Raw genomic sequence first — 14,490 nt, forward strand, 5'->3', positions numbered from 1 at the left:
AGTAAAATATTTATGTTGCTGCCAGCTTTCTGGTTGAGAAGTTCAAACAACCATAACTAAGCCAGAAGTATAGGTATCAATTGTGCAATCGATCTACATTACTGGTTCAACGATTCTATCAAAACAATTCACACGAACAACCATTCAATTGAAACCACAATTGCAAATGTGGTAGGTAGGTGTGCCACGACCATTGACCAGCGAGTAATAGAAAATACACTGCTCACACTTTTCTATAATGAATGAGATATGCTGTATGTACATGTGATATCACAAGCACTGTATATCTAACCTCTCCACGACTTCAACTTGAAATAATATGAGTTTCTTTAGAAGTCAGGTTTAACAGTACTAACACATGGATAAAGTTGGCATGCCACATAGTTCAGTGCCAAGTGGCGAAGTTGTGAAAGATCGATTCATATTCGGATAATATTAATCGTAAAAGAAAACAGATAAAAGAGGAATAAGAAGAAACAAATCATAATATAACTAAAACTTGGTGGACTATGGGGATATGAAATCGAATTTAGATGAGTGAAAGAGTTCGCGGAGTCAAATTAATACTATTTAAATTTAAAGACTTTAAACGAGTTCGTCGGAAACCGATTAAATTGCTTTCAGTATGAGTATAGTTATCACAGATACATCTTAAATCAAAACAATTACTTTAGCAATAGGTATCATCTACCTCCCAGGAATTTGTTTCCGTGTTAATATTATTGAAAACTTACCAAATAATATTGGAATATTGGCAAAATTTTATTTGCAAAGTTAATTTTTTTGAATAGATTTCTTATGGATACTTGGCTACATGCCCAACATAATCGGGGAAATCTTCCCGCAATACAGATAGTTTAACATAACTCAATTTCTTAATGTTTATGCAAAAATAAAATGAGTAGCTTCTCATATTTTCGAGTGCTACTACTGGAATATTAGATTTAATCATATCATTGATGACGATTCAGGCTTGTGTGGAAATAATTATAGAAAACATGTTTAACAAAGCTATCAACCTATAGTCTGTAGAACATTGTCACTTGATAAGAAGGAAGTGTAACACACAACTCATAAGTTAAATTAGTTAAGTAAGTTAATTCATTTTTCTCAAACATATTATGTGTTGTCATGGCTTCTTATGAAGGAAGGCCAGGAACAAAATTCCTCTGAAAGCATTAAACTTCTAGCTGAATACATTCTAGCTGAATACCTGGCTGCGAGAATATAAACCCAACAAAAAACTTTAAAACTTTAAATAAACCCAAGATGGCGACAAAATATTTAAGCAGTACAAACAATTTCAACAAACATTTTCAACAAACATGTTATAACGATAAATTCTTGGTTACTGTACTTATATAATGAATTTAGATGATGACAAATTACAAATTCAGTTTCAAGAGAAGAAAGTTCTTGGACGAAATATCATTGCGACAAATGTTTCCGTACCCAAGGAGTTGTAACAACGATTAACGATAACTGATAGTTAATTCACAAAGAAAAATCCACCTAAGTATAGCGAGTGAACCAGTTGGACATGAGTGCCTTTCTACCTATAAATTATACATATATATATATATATATATATAGAATGACAAACCCTTCAGGTGCTACTGTGATGAAAGGAACAGAGTCGATAACCCCAAACAGTGACATATGGCGGACTCCGAGAAGTAAGTGGAGTATGTGTTTGATATGGATGGTATGTTGATATGTACATTCCGTCACCTTCACGTACAGTGCCCAGGGTATAATTGAGACTTCTTGTCTGTAATTACTGTGTTCTTACTATTATTATAATAGGACTAGGGATTCCGCGTTGGTGCTGACAGCGTGGCCAGAACTTGTTGGGGAATTAAATACGAACACGTGAGGAGAGCTTAATTTCGATGTTCAGTGAAAATAAGATAATAAAATCTGTTAGTACGTGCGGTGTAAATTACGACAAATGATAAATTTGATGTGACTTCTTTCATAAGATTTTTAAGGACTCTATGGTGACAATAATATGTAATAATATTATTTTTCAAGTATTGACATATAGACGAATCATAAAACCTTGCCCTTCCGATATTACGACTAATGTTAGTTTAAAACCAAAAAGAATAAGAATAAAAAACGAAATAGAATTTTAGATCGACAAAATCAAGGCTGTCATATAGCCAAATGTTTTTTTAAATCACGGCGTTTTAGGATAAGAAAATAATATAGGAGTGTTATACTGTTAAGTGGATTCACAGCTTCAACGCTTAATTTTATGAAGTTGTTAAACTTAAATACGATTAAAAGGAATAATACGCGAAGACACAGTAGCTGAAAGCACATCAGTAGTAGCTGAAAGCATATTTACATATGAAATGCATATATAATACAGCTGGCTGGCCGGTATTCATACACGCCCTATATGAGTATGTCCGATGTCGCACAATTCAATAATTTTGTAAACATAGCTACAAAAAACGTTCGTGTTGTACGTTTATCTATGTTTACACTATTGAACAGCTCGGCGAAAAATCCAGAAAGATCTTCAAAAACGAGCCATAGTAAAACAATCAAGACGGACAGATTGAGTTTAAGAAAGTGTTTATCTTTAGTTTGATGGCTGTTGTTTGTCGTTTATCTCAATGCTTTATTTGGATTAATTCTCCGCTTATGACAATTTTTCTCAGCTTATCAGCATAAGTGCATTTTGTAAGTTGAGCTATTAGTTCTGTACATATGAGTATGTGATTGTGGCATCCATAACATATGTCAACATAATTTGAGATGAGGGATGGAATTTCGCGCTATTAGTATTATTTACACAATATTTACCTCAAACATCTGAGTATTCCGAAGAAAAGTTTCCCTTAAAGCAACGCATTTCACTGATCAATCAGAGACAATTAAATTAAGGAATTACTATCGATACGACTAAATAACAATGAGCTGCTGCTGGAAATATTTCAGGCAATATATAACTATTTGCTAAATATTCGTCAATGTACGAACTTTTTTTTCATGTGGTCTGTATTTAACTTTAGGCCAGGCATCGTATTTCTTCTCTAATTCGGAGGACCGAAATATCAAATAGTCCATTTGCTGCTCCGCCCTTCCTAATTATACTAAAAACTTTCAATTCTATTTATAGTACTGACAGTGCTACCTCAAGCTGCCTGATTGGACATTGTGACAACTTATATTGTATGAATTGAGTTCCGGTCACAGCAAAGTTTTGTAATTTCACCAGAGATTCAGCTCAATAAAAACCCCGATTTACCGCAGTGTTATTTTTTCCTCCGACAACCCCGGTAAATCTTGTCATACGTTGTACTTGTATGACCCGCCGCGCACGAGTGCGCGGCTCCCCCTGCATGTATCGTAAGAACTTAGTGAAACGATCGTGGGGGTCGCGACGTGATACAAGGTAATATAATCAGAGTTTGACTGAACTTTGGGATCCACAGCTTGACCCAAGCTGAGTACGACACTTTTTGATTTAATCCGTAATTCATATCAAACAAGATGGACGAAGTATAACTTCGTTACTGCAATCCTGAATATAACCGGGAGGAACCCTGCCGACAAACGCACAACCCAAAATAATTACAGAATTAATTTCCCGTCCAGGCTGATTCCTGTATGTTATAGTCATGCTTTCATGGTCAAAATCATCATGGTTTCTGTTTGAACATTGGTTCCTTGTCGATCCTTACTTGCTCCATATTATAACTCTATTAGGAATAGACACACTATTTTTATCTGTATTTTTTGAAAGATTTCTGGATTTGTTCAAGGTATCGTGAGAATAACAGAAAGCGAACAAATTATGGAGAATGAGAATGAGACGAATGAGTATAAATTATTCAGTATTACCTTATCGGTCATAATTATCACGGACAAGTTTTTCACGAACCAAATTTTTCACGGGCATAATTAATTTCCGTGATAATTATGACCGAGAATAGCTTTTATTTTCCGGATAACCAAGACTAAGAGACGATACGTTTAGCCGGAGAGTTCGCTAGGGGACACCATGCCTTTATTCTGAAACGAATTACAAAGACACAATATAATCCCTATGCGTTTGGCTTTTCCTTTGCGAGCAATCAATTCAACTTCAAGTCAAAAATTTATCTGGAAAGAAATAATCACAAATTCACAGTAATACTAATACTTTTCTGGGTATTTCTTGAATGACGATATTTATTCCGATTGATTAATCGTTGATGCATTGATCCGGACTGTCATTCCAACAAGGTTTAGAGCACAATATTTATGTTATATTTATTATTATTTATATGTTATAGTCCAGGAAAAGGACCGACAGTTGCACTGTCAATTTTGAAAACTCCAACATAACACCACTGATCACAAAACAGAAAAAACTGGTCCGGAAACAGATGGAATATCTAACGAGAAAGATGACTCCGGTACTACAGCAGCCTTTAGGTCCAAAAATACACCCGTTCTGTTTTTAAGTGAGCATAACTTATGCTCACTTAAAAACAACTCTAAATCAGTAGGCTGTCACTCTATTAATGCACCACCCCGCCTCCTCCATTCCTAATAGTTATACAATAAATTCTACTGTCCTAATTTTGTATCGTGATGGAGACCGGTGCCAAAACTGTTATTAGGTTGCCGTTTGGTGTGAGCAATAGCGAACAGCACGTACACTCCTTTGCCCCGTCAACCTATATCTAATCTATTCAAAGAGTGACAACCATACTACACATTGAATTAGGATTCCTTTAAATATCAAATTGATTTACTGTAAACTTGTTTATTCTGTTATAAATGGCATGAAATTGAAATTTTTGTTTAACTGACATTTTTGTTTAACTGACTACTTCCAAAGCTCCAATAAAACTCCCCAATCTGCAACAGTAATTCATTATTAGACGTGAACAATTATAAACATCCAGTCGGGCGGTCTATTTAAAGTACGATGACCCTGACTCTCCTGGCTAAACCTCATTAAAGTATCGAAGAAAGTAGATTAATTGCCTCAAGAGACAAGATTGCCAAACTTTTGTGAGAATTATTAAGATTGGAATAATATTTATTATTATTGACTTTCAGTCACACCATGGTGATACTTGGTACTGCCTAAACAGTAAACACTGGGGACTGCAAATCACGAAACAAAAAAGTGACGATGGTGATCGTCCGGATATCTTAAAACCTTCATTCTTTTAAAGTTTTAACGTATTTATCCGTCTAACTTACTTAACTAACCGTTTTATAAAAAGACTAGAAAGCCCGTGATCACGGGGAGGAAGCTAATAGTATTCTTTTGTAGTCAGTTTTTTATAGCATCAAAAAATATCCGTCACAACCGAAGATACAGCCAAATAAAATGTAGCTCGCACTGAACACAACTTAATTACCACAAAACCGATAAAAATTACGTTAAAACAATCATTGCACGTGCATGTGTGCGTTTCAACACCGTTACCATGGTTACTGTGCAACTTCCTTTTTCTCATCTGATTTTCGGACTGAAGATTTATATCAAATGTAACTTATGTAAGGGAGTAAGCATATTCTAAAAATTATAAGTAAAATCATAGCAGCGTGATTGGATTAAATGGTAAAAGTTCAAAGACAAAAAGCTGAAATTTGTCACCGCTTCTAGTTCTAATGATAGAAATAAACTTAGTTTATTGTTTATACAAATTTAATCTTGTTGACAATACGATCAGCGATACAAAAGTTCAAATCCGGTTGACGAGAATTTCTCGGAGAAATATTTCGTCATCAGTGAACGAAATGTTATAAGACAGAGCCCGAAGCCGGGTTGACAAAAGAAGGGAATTTCAAAATGATCAAGGGCAAATGCAAAAGTAAACATTGACCCATAAAGAACAATATTGTCCTAATCAAATGATAATGATAATCTAATAAACATAGTTAATGCAAACTTATATCAACTTATAGTCTATGTAATAAGTGTGAATAATGCAAATTACGATAACGTCGAGCTGTATGTCAATGATGGCCTCCTGTGTAATGTGCATTGCATTTTGAATGAAGAGTGTAAAAAGGACGAAAAATAGGTAAATTTTTGCTTAAAATGCCTATAACTCCTAAAGTACAGGATCGTAACAAGCATAGTCAGACGCAACTTTTGGTACCAAAATTATAATATTTAAAGGACCAAATTTTGTTCAAAATTTAAAAATTTGAAAATAATGTTCCTTTAAATGATATTAATACTAAAAGTTTGGTCTCGATGAGCTGATTACGATGCCATAACAATTATTTCATAATAACTGAAACTGTGAAAGTAATGGGGTAAAAACTAAAAAACAAATGCGAAAATTGCTACACGGTGGAATTATTTTATTTACATTTTTAGACAACTTTTGGTACCAAATTTATCGAAATCGGAGGAAAGAAATTCTGTGTCAACTCATGGCGCTTATTTCATAGACTATTAACCCGCACTAAATCAGAACTACCCATTCAATTTTACACATACAATTTACAAACTACCTTATCAGACATAGTTGTCACGGACAAGTTTTTCACGGACCAAATTTTTCACGGACATAATTATATTCACGTTCATGACCGCCCAAAAATTTCCAAGAAATTGTTAAAATTTTTGGTGATTTTTTAATAAGTGTTTTACTCTTTTTCTGAATTCTAGAATGTGACTGAGGAGTGAATGTGATTATATTTGTCCTAGTATACTAATAAGCTAATATAGTAATCGGCTACACACATATCTACGCATATGTAGGGTCAGGGACACACACACTAAAATTAATGGAAATAATTACCGGACTTTATTATTTACGGAGCTTGATGCCACAGACATTATTTTCACGGACATAATTATTCACGCTAAGGTCTTCAGCGTGAAAGTAATGTTCGTGATAATTATGACCGATAAGGTATGTATGATAAACTGGAGCCCCTAGTCGGGCTTTCTACGTATGATGGCCATCATCACCTATGACTCACTGAACCTCATCAAAAATCAAAGTATCCAAAAAAGTACGTACTGTCAGTCGGGAAATATTGGGAAATTTCGGTATAGCTACAAGCTATGACTTAAAACAAAACGAAAACTCTAAAATTACTCTGAGAGAACTAAATTAATTCCAAAAAACGTCTAAAATACCTTCTGGTCATACCAGAGTCTCAGAGTTTTCATCGAAATAGTGATATTGTTGAAGATAGATTCATAGAACAAAAATATATAAGTCAAAGTGGTCGCAACTCGCAGGCTTTCGACAATTACCGCCCATCATGCATGTTCATCCAAGTTTCACGCAGCAACATCAATTAGTAAAATACTAATAGTCGGACGGTAACGTCTCGTATCATTACTCTAAAAAGGCAAAATCGAGGTTCGAGGCAATCGCCGTGGTGGTAATGGTTTGGAGAAAGCCAATGTAACAGTAATATTATTACTAATATGACCTGGTATTGCCTTAGATCATCATTGAAAGGTGTTTCTGCGGAAAAAGTATCACCATTCAGGCTATCACCAGGCTGGAATTAATAAGAAGCTATGTTAGTGTTACCGGGATACCACGGTACAATTACTGAGTACTGACCTGTACTGATACTGAAGGAACAAAGTTTGGAAGTTATTCTCCAAACTGAAGCACGTGCAGCAATAATCACACATCAGCACGCTTTCGATTTTAAAACTTTCCTGCCCAACATGCATAGTTACTTAGTTAGAACGCAGTTCAGTGCTCTTGCCATGTTGAAATTTAAAACCTGTTGTGCTACTGAACTAGGAACCAAATATAAGCTGGCCACGTAAAACCATTACATGAAAGATATTACAAATTGTAATACGTTGAAAAACTATTCAAAAGTAACTAAAAAGAAAAACTAGTCCCGTGATCGGAGAGAAAGCTGGCGGAAGGGCACAACCTCTAGCCCAAAGAGTGATGTGTATGTGTGATGTGATTCGATTACACTTACATACCCCAGGGACTAGGGCTGCAGCAAAGGCTAGGTATGTTGAATAATCACTAATTTGATTGTCTATATGTGATATGACCGGAGTAGGACTTTAACGGTAATAATATAAATTCGCCGAGAAGCTACGCCATACGCGCGCGGGCTTCCTTCCGAGTTACTGAGGAAACTTTGCATTTTGTAAAGTGCAAACCAAGTAATTCTATATTTAATTTCATTGGTCATTATCCATTATGCATTACTATTAGTTCATAGTTTATATTAGTTTACAAATATTCATATTGTTACCTCACACCCGTTTGTATTCGGACCTTGTCTACTACGACTTAATTATTCGCTGTCTCTTCAGCACTATAACCTTTAATAGTCACGTCCGTATTATTATTAAAACTTAAAATGATGTATGCTTCGGTTATAAGCCTCAAAACGTCTTACGTAACTCACCTCGTGCTGGCTCCAAGGAAGAAAAAGGGCCAAAAATTTAAAAGGGCCAGAAATAAAAGGGCCGGAAATAAAAGACGTTGTACTGTATTGTAATCCAGCTAGGTGAGTGCATTTACAGCACATATAGTAAAAATAACGCAATTCTCTCAAATGACACTTGTATTCGTATATTCCCTGATGCTGATGTGTCGCTAGATTTTGTCATTTATAAGCAAATTAGTTTAAGTTCCATGTTTCAGTTGCTTCAGCAATAATATACGACGCGAGGTGAGTAACATTTGGTATAACTTACTGGGCCGCGCTCAGCCTGTCATTCCGCCGAATCTCTATTATGTTAATGAACATGATAGCCTGAGGTCCCCAGGTAAGGTATAACACTCAAGTGGTGATTCTTGTCTGAAAAATTGATGTTGGTACGAATTGGTATGCTCCAAAAACAACTGTTATAAATATAACTGATAACAGTAACACGTACTTTGGGACCGGTTACCAATACCAGCATTTAGCCGGTTCAAGCATAGTAGAGGCTCTTACGGGCATTGTCTGCTCGATACGTTAGGGACCCCAGATACACCTTACTAGACGTATTTTTGACCGTAGAATCGATTGAAAGTGGTTTCAAGATGATTGGACTGATTGTTCTGGGGTAAAATCGCAAAAAACCGATTTTTGGGCCAAAAATAGGCCAAAAAACCATGTTTTTTGATATTTTGAGCAAGTTAATTTTGTTGGCATGTCGGCAAAACTTGCATAAAGATAGCTAAAAGACAGCCGCACAAGATTGTATAAAAATAAAACAAATCCCTCTATTTGTTCTGAGGTAAAAATCCAAAAAAGTGGTAAAAATTTTGACTTTTTTGCTTGAAGTTTGAATAATTTTTTGCAGTTGTATTAAATCAACCCAAAAATAGTCACATCGTGTTTGCCTAAATTTTTCCTTTCCGAGAAGTACCCACTTCATATACTTTATCGAAGTTTGAATATTGTCACTCCGCAAGCGTTTTTGCCAAATTTTCGACGCGCACTACGCGCAAAAGCATTTAGTTGTTATCAATTGGCACCCGCGCGTTCATCATAAATTTCAAACAGCTATAACTCAGCGAGATTATGTCCGTTCTAGCTCATATTTTCACACTAAATAGAAAATAATGTGATCTTATTGCTGACAAAATATGAATATAATTACTCTATTTGCCTTAGAGTAATAGACTGTCAAAGTTTAAAACGCGCATTGGTATAGCACGTGACTAATAAGTCCACATTTATACTTCTTAACATATTATCGATCCTTAGACATCATACTATTGTGTCCAATTAGCGGTTAGGTCTCTAAACTCGTAGCAGAAAACACGTCTTTTTGCCCGTAAGAGCCTCTACTAGCATGGTCGCTGCTTTTAATACATTTACTGGGCGCGGCCGAACCCAGAATCATTACCTAGTTGAACCCCAGGCTATAATGTTCATAAACATAACGAATAGAGATTATGGATAAGGCGGAATGACTTGTCATACGTTGTATGACCCGCCGCGCACGAAGTAGCGTCGGAGACGCTATACACTATAGTGAAGCGACCGTGGGGGTCACCACGTGATACAAGGAATGACAGGCTGAGCGCCGCCCAGTAACCGAATCTCTATGTTTATGAAAATTATATTTTATAGCCTGGGGTCCCCAGCTCAAATTACATTTACAGCCACAGGGGTTATTTTTTTAAAAACCACTTTTTATAAGTGCTCGCTAAAATGGATCCTACGTTGGGTAGGCAGCTGTAGGATAGCTTAATTGTGTTTCTGTTCATGTTGAACAGCTTGTGAAATTGGTGTCCTCGATCTGCATGGGGAAGTGTTTGTTTAGTAATCGGAGGAAGCTTTTGCCTATATTTTTTGTTACATTCGACTTCGAGTTGAAACCAACGGGGGTTGCAAACCATATAATCTTCCTGGATCTCATCTCATGTTGGCTCGTGGCAAGGTGGTGTTGGACGTTGGTATCTGTAAACTCTCGCTCCTACTAAATCGCTCGCCCAAATTTTAAGAAGATTCTTGTGAAAAGGCCCTTTGGGTATGAAATGATCTAAATCGGTGTATTTTGGACGCTGATTCCGAATCATTCCCCATGACGAAGGGTAAAAATGCTTCCCTGGAGATTTATGGGCAACAAACCGTTTTTGTCGTGTGACAGACTAGTAAAACATGAATTCGATTGTTTAGGGCTCGGGTTAGGGTTAGGGTTATGGTTGTGGTACAGGTAAGGGTTATGGATAGCTTTGGGGTTATGGTTAGGCCTCCACCTATAGGGTTAGGGTTGGGATAATAAATGGGAATATAAGGGTTTATGTAAAATGTAAAACTGTTTTGTACGGCTGCAAAGTGCAAATCCATAAAAACCAAAGTCACGTAAAATTGTTGGGCGCTAGCGAATTAGTAAAACCCGTAAACACTAGTTGGTGGTCGAGGCAGCTATCTTTAAGTGAGCTGTTCTGTGTTCTGCATACTGAGACCCCTTTCGCTTTGTCAATGTCAAACTCCTCTTAATTATGCTTTATAATTATATTGTTGCTCTAACCAGAGTCCTCTCGCTTGTGAAACAAGCGCGTCACGCAGTACGCGTATACACATGGCTATGTGAAATTATATTGCAGGAGTGATATGAGGAGATGTCCGATAGTCGCCGGTTTAACATATTACTTGCGGCTAACCTAATTATGATTCATGTACCAACAATACATAAGGCTCATGGTATGTGGTCCGGTGCTGCGCACGAGTGTGGAGTGATAACTGATAAAACATTATTGCTTGGCATACGATCGAGCGATAACCAGTTCCTTAATATTTATCACTCCACACCCGTGCGCGTGTCACCTGTAGTCCAGTCACGTCGCGCGCGTTTTCATGGCGGATGCTAGCAATAAATATTTAATTTTTAACACATAACAAGTTTTTTCGTGTAACAAATACAACATAATTTAATGTAACCAGCATGGCACTGGACGTGCGTCGCGTGGCGGGCCTACAACGTGACGCAATTGGATTTGGTACAGGTTGAGGTAACACTGTTATACTGTTAGTGTTATATTGTATTTACCTGGAGACCCCAGGCTATTATGTTCATAAACATATGAATAAAGATTCCGCGGAATGACAAGCTGAACGCCGCCCAGTAATATTGTATATGATCAGGGTAATAATAATATCATAACGAGTCATTCAGGGCCACTTTGTCATACTGCCTACGTTGTAGTGTGTAGACTTGCCGCGCACTCGTGCGCGGCAGGTCTACAACCTATGAAAAAAGTAATTAATCATCATCCTCAGTTCAGTTACAATCAGTTATTCTCAGTTACAATCAGTTATTCTCAGTTACAATCAGTTATTCTAGCATTTGTCAGTTACAATCAGTTATTCTAGCATTTGCAACAATTTTAATTGCTCTCTTATCAGTTGTTTCATCTTTACATCGACACGCCAGCTACTCAGCTTGCCTTTGCTTTGTACAATGGAATTCACTGTGAAAATTTGAACAGACTCGACAAAGAGTTATCAGTGGCGTTGTATGACATTTTGAAACTCTCGAAAACTGAAACCGTTACAGACTACAGAGCTGAATCATTCGAGATAAATGGCCATTACGAAAGACCCCCTGGCTAATGCTGTTGAAAAACTTTCTAAATTGATGACAGGCAATATTGAACTATGTAAATCTGCGGCCAGTACGATAGACGGACTGAAATCAGAGCAGCTTAATTATCAGAAGGATCTTATCAAACAGTAACAGAAAGAGCTCGACTCTGTCCAGCAAACTGTACAAACTGAGATGAAAAAAACATGGTGCGACATCGTGAAGGAGAACTGTGAAACAACTACCAGTGCTCCGTCGATTGACAGTATAAAGACAGCTGTGAAAACTGTAGTTGAAGATGACGTCCGCAGTAAGAATTTCATTGTTTACGGTGTGCCAGAGAATTACGGCAGTGATCCACATATAGTGGCAGAAGAAGTGATTACCGAAATTTGGGAATCATCGGGGTGTGATCCTCATATCAAGTGGTGGCAGCAAGTTTGATCGGGATTAAAAAACCTGCAGATAGTGGTAAACCAAGACCGTTAAAAGTGACATTGGCTTGCACGGAATCAGTCAAAATGGTTCTTGCTCGAGCAAGAAATCTGAAGAAATCTAATTATGTAGCGTACCACACATGGTACATCACACCTGACAGAAATAGGGAGGAGAAAGCAGCTCACCAGAAACTTGTTGTAAAAATGAAGGAAATGATTGCTGCTCAGCCAACAAAGTATCATTATATCAGAGACGGCAAGATTTTAAGTGTAGATAAGGTCAAGATGTAACATATAGTGTTTTTGATATCCATATTTCTTCGATTTAAGAGGACGTACCACACAAGGCTCTTATAGGCTGTTGCGTGTTACGTGTATTTGTTGATTTCGGCGTGTATTTGTTGATTTCGGCCGATAACGAGGAACTTTTAATTGTGAGTTATAAAACTGCAACCGTGATTGTAACTCAGGTATGTGATGACTTGTAGAGCACACATCGCTGAATAGCAATCGCAATGCAGGTCTCACCCAGGCCAGGTTTATCTATAGGGCTCTTTTATGAGGATACACTGCCAGTTGTTTATGTATTGTGTTGTGTGCTAAGGTGCATCGTTTCATTTTTGGATATTTTGGTACGTCATAAGCAAAGGGAATTTATATTTATCTAATTTTATGTAATTGTAATACTTTAATATTATAGTAAACATTAACCAGTGTACCAAAAGCTGGTCCCCAATCAATCAATCATCCTTGATTTGTGATTAGTGATAACTAATTATAATCCTTTTTCAATTTACACTGAACCACAGCTATACTAAACACTAAAACCATTTTATTATAATATTAATAGTATTGGGTTACCTGTGTTTTATCCGTGTGTTGAAGAAATTTACTGTATACTCTTATTACTCGTCTAAATTTATTCGAAGTAACGCGCGCCGCTTTCTTCTTCTCGCCACTTTCTTCTCGAGGCAAAAGCTACGAAGTAGCGCGCGCCGGGCTAGTCCATTGACAATGGACAAATCCGTGTGTTATTCCGTGCGTTAAGTGTGCAAAGACTTATCAAAGTATCCGTTAAAATTACCGAATCAGATCACCCGGCCCTAACCACTTAAATCGTTAGACCTCTCCAAAGACGTCTTCAAGTAGCCTGTAGCTAGCAGTGTATAAAATTTGTAAAACTAATTAGCCAATTATCGTTTAACTTTAAGTTTAAGGGGGAGCATCATGAATAGAAATTGTTAAAGCATTTGGCATTGTTAGCTGACACTGACAGAAAAGACCCAATTGATCGCTGACAATACTATATCAGTTATTATTCATGATCTTCCTGCTTAAACGATGATTGACTAATCAGTTTGGCAAAGGAACTATTAACAGGCTACGCTTGACTGCTTAATTGAGGAAGTATTTATATAGCTGTAGCTGTAGTCTATGTATGTAATAAGCGCCATGATGCATGAGTTGGCACTGGATTTTTTTCCTCCGCACTCCAATTTTGTGTTTTGATAATTATGGTACCAAAAATTGCGGCGGACTAAGCTTATTCTTGTATCACGTTGTGACCCCCATTGTCGTTTCACTAAGATCACCCCTTAAGCTTTTCTGCGATACAGCTAGGGGGAGCCGAGCACTCGTGCGCGGCAGGTTATACAACGTACGACAAGCTGTTCAGTATTTACGATCCTGTACAAATTATTTCAAAATATTCGATATTTTAGGAGTTATAGGTATTTCAAGCAAGAAATTACCCATTTTTCGTTCTTTTTACCATTTAGTTTTACACTCTTGCGATGTACGGGAGACCTTGTCATACGTTGTATGTATGACCCGCCGCGCGGCTCCCCCTGTATCGTAGAAACTCTACTATAGTGAAACCACGATGGGGGTCACGACGTGATACAAGGGAGACCCACATACAGCTCGACCTTATCGTGCTGCACGGTGAATTTGCACTTTCGTGACACTAAGAGGCAAATTTTGGTACCAAATTTATCAAAATCAGAGACAACAAATTCTGTGTCAACTCATGGCGCTTATTACAGAGACTACTAGTTA

Source organism: Bolinopsis microptera, chromosome 1 (assembly GCF_026151205.1).
Source record: "Bolinopsis microptera isolate Bmic1 chromosome 1, MBARI_Bmic_1.0, whole genome shotgun sequence".
Lineage (NCBI taxonomy): Eukaryota > Metazoa > Ctenophora > Tentaculata > Lobata > Bolinopsidae > Bolinopsis > Bolinopsis microptera.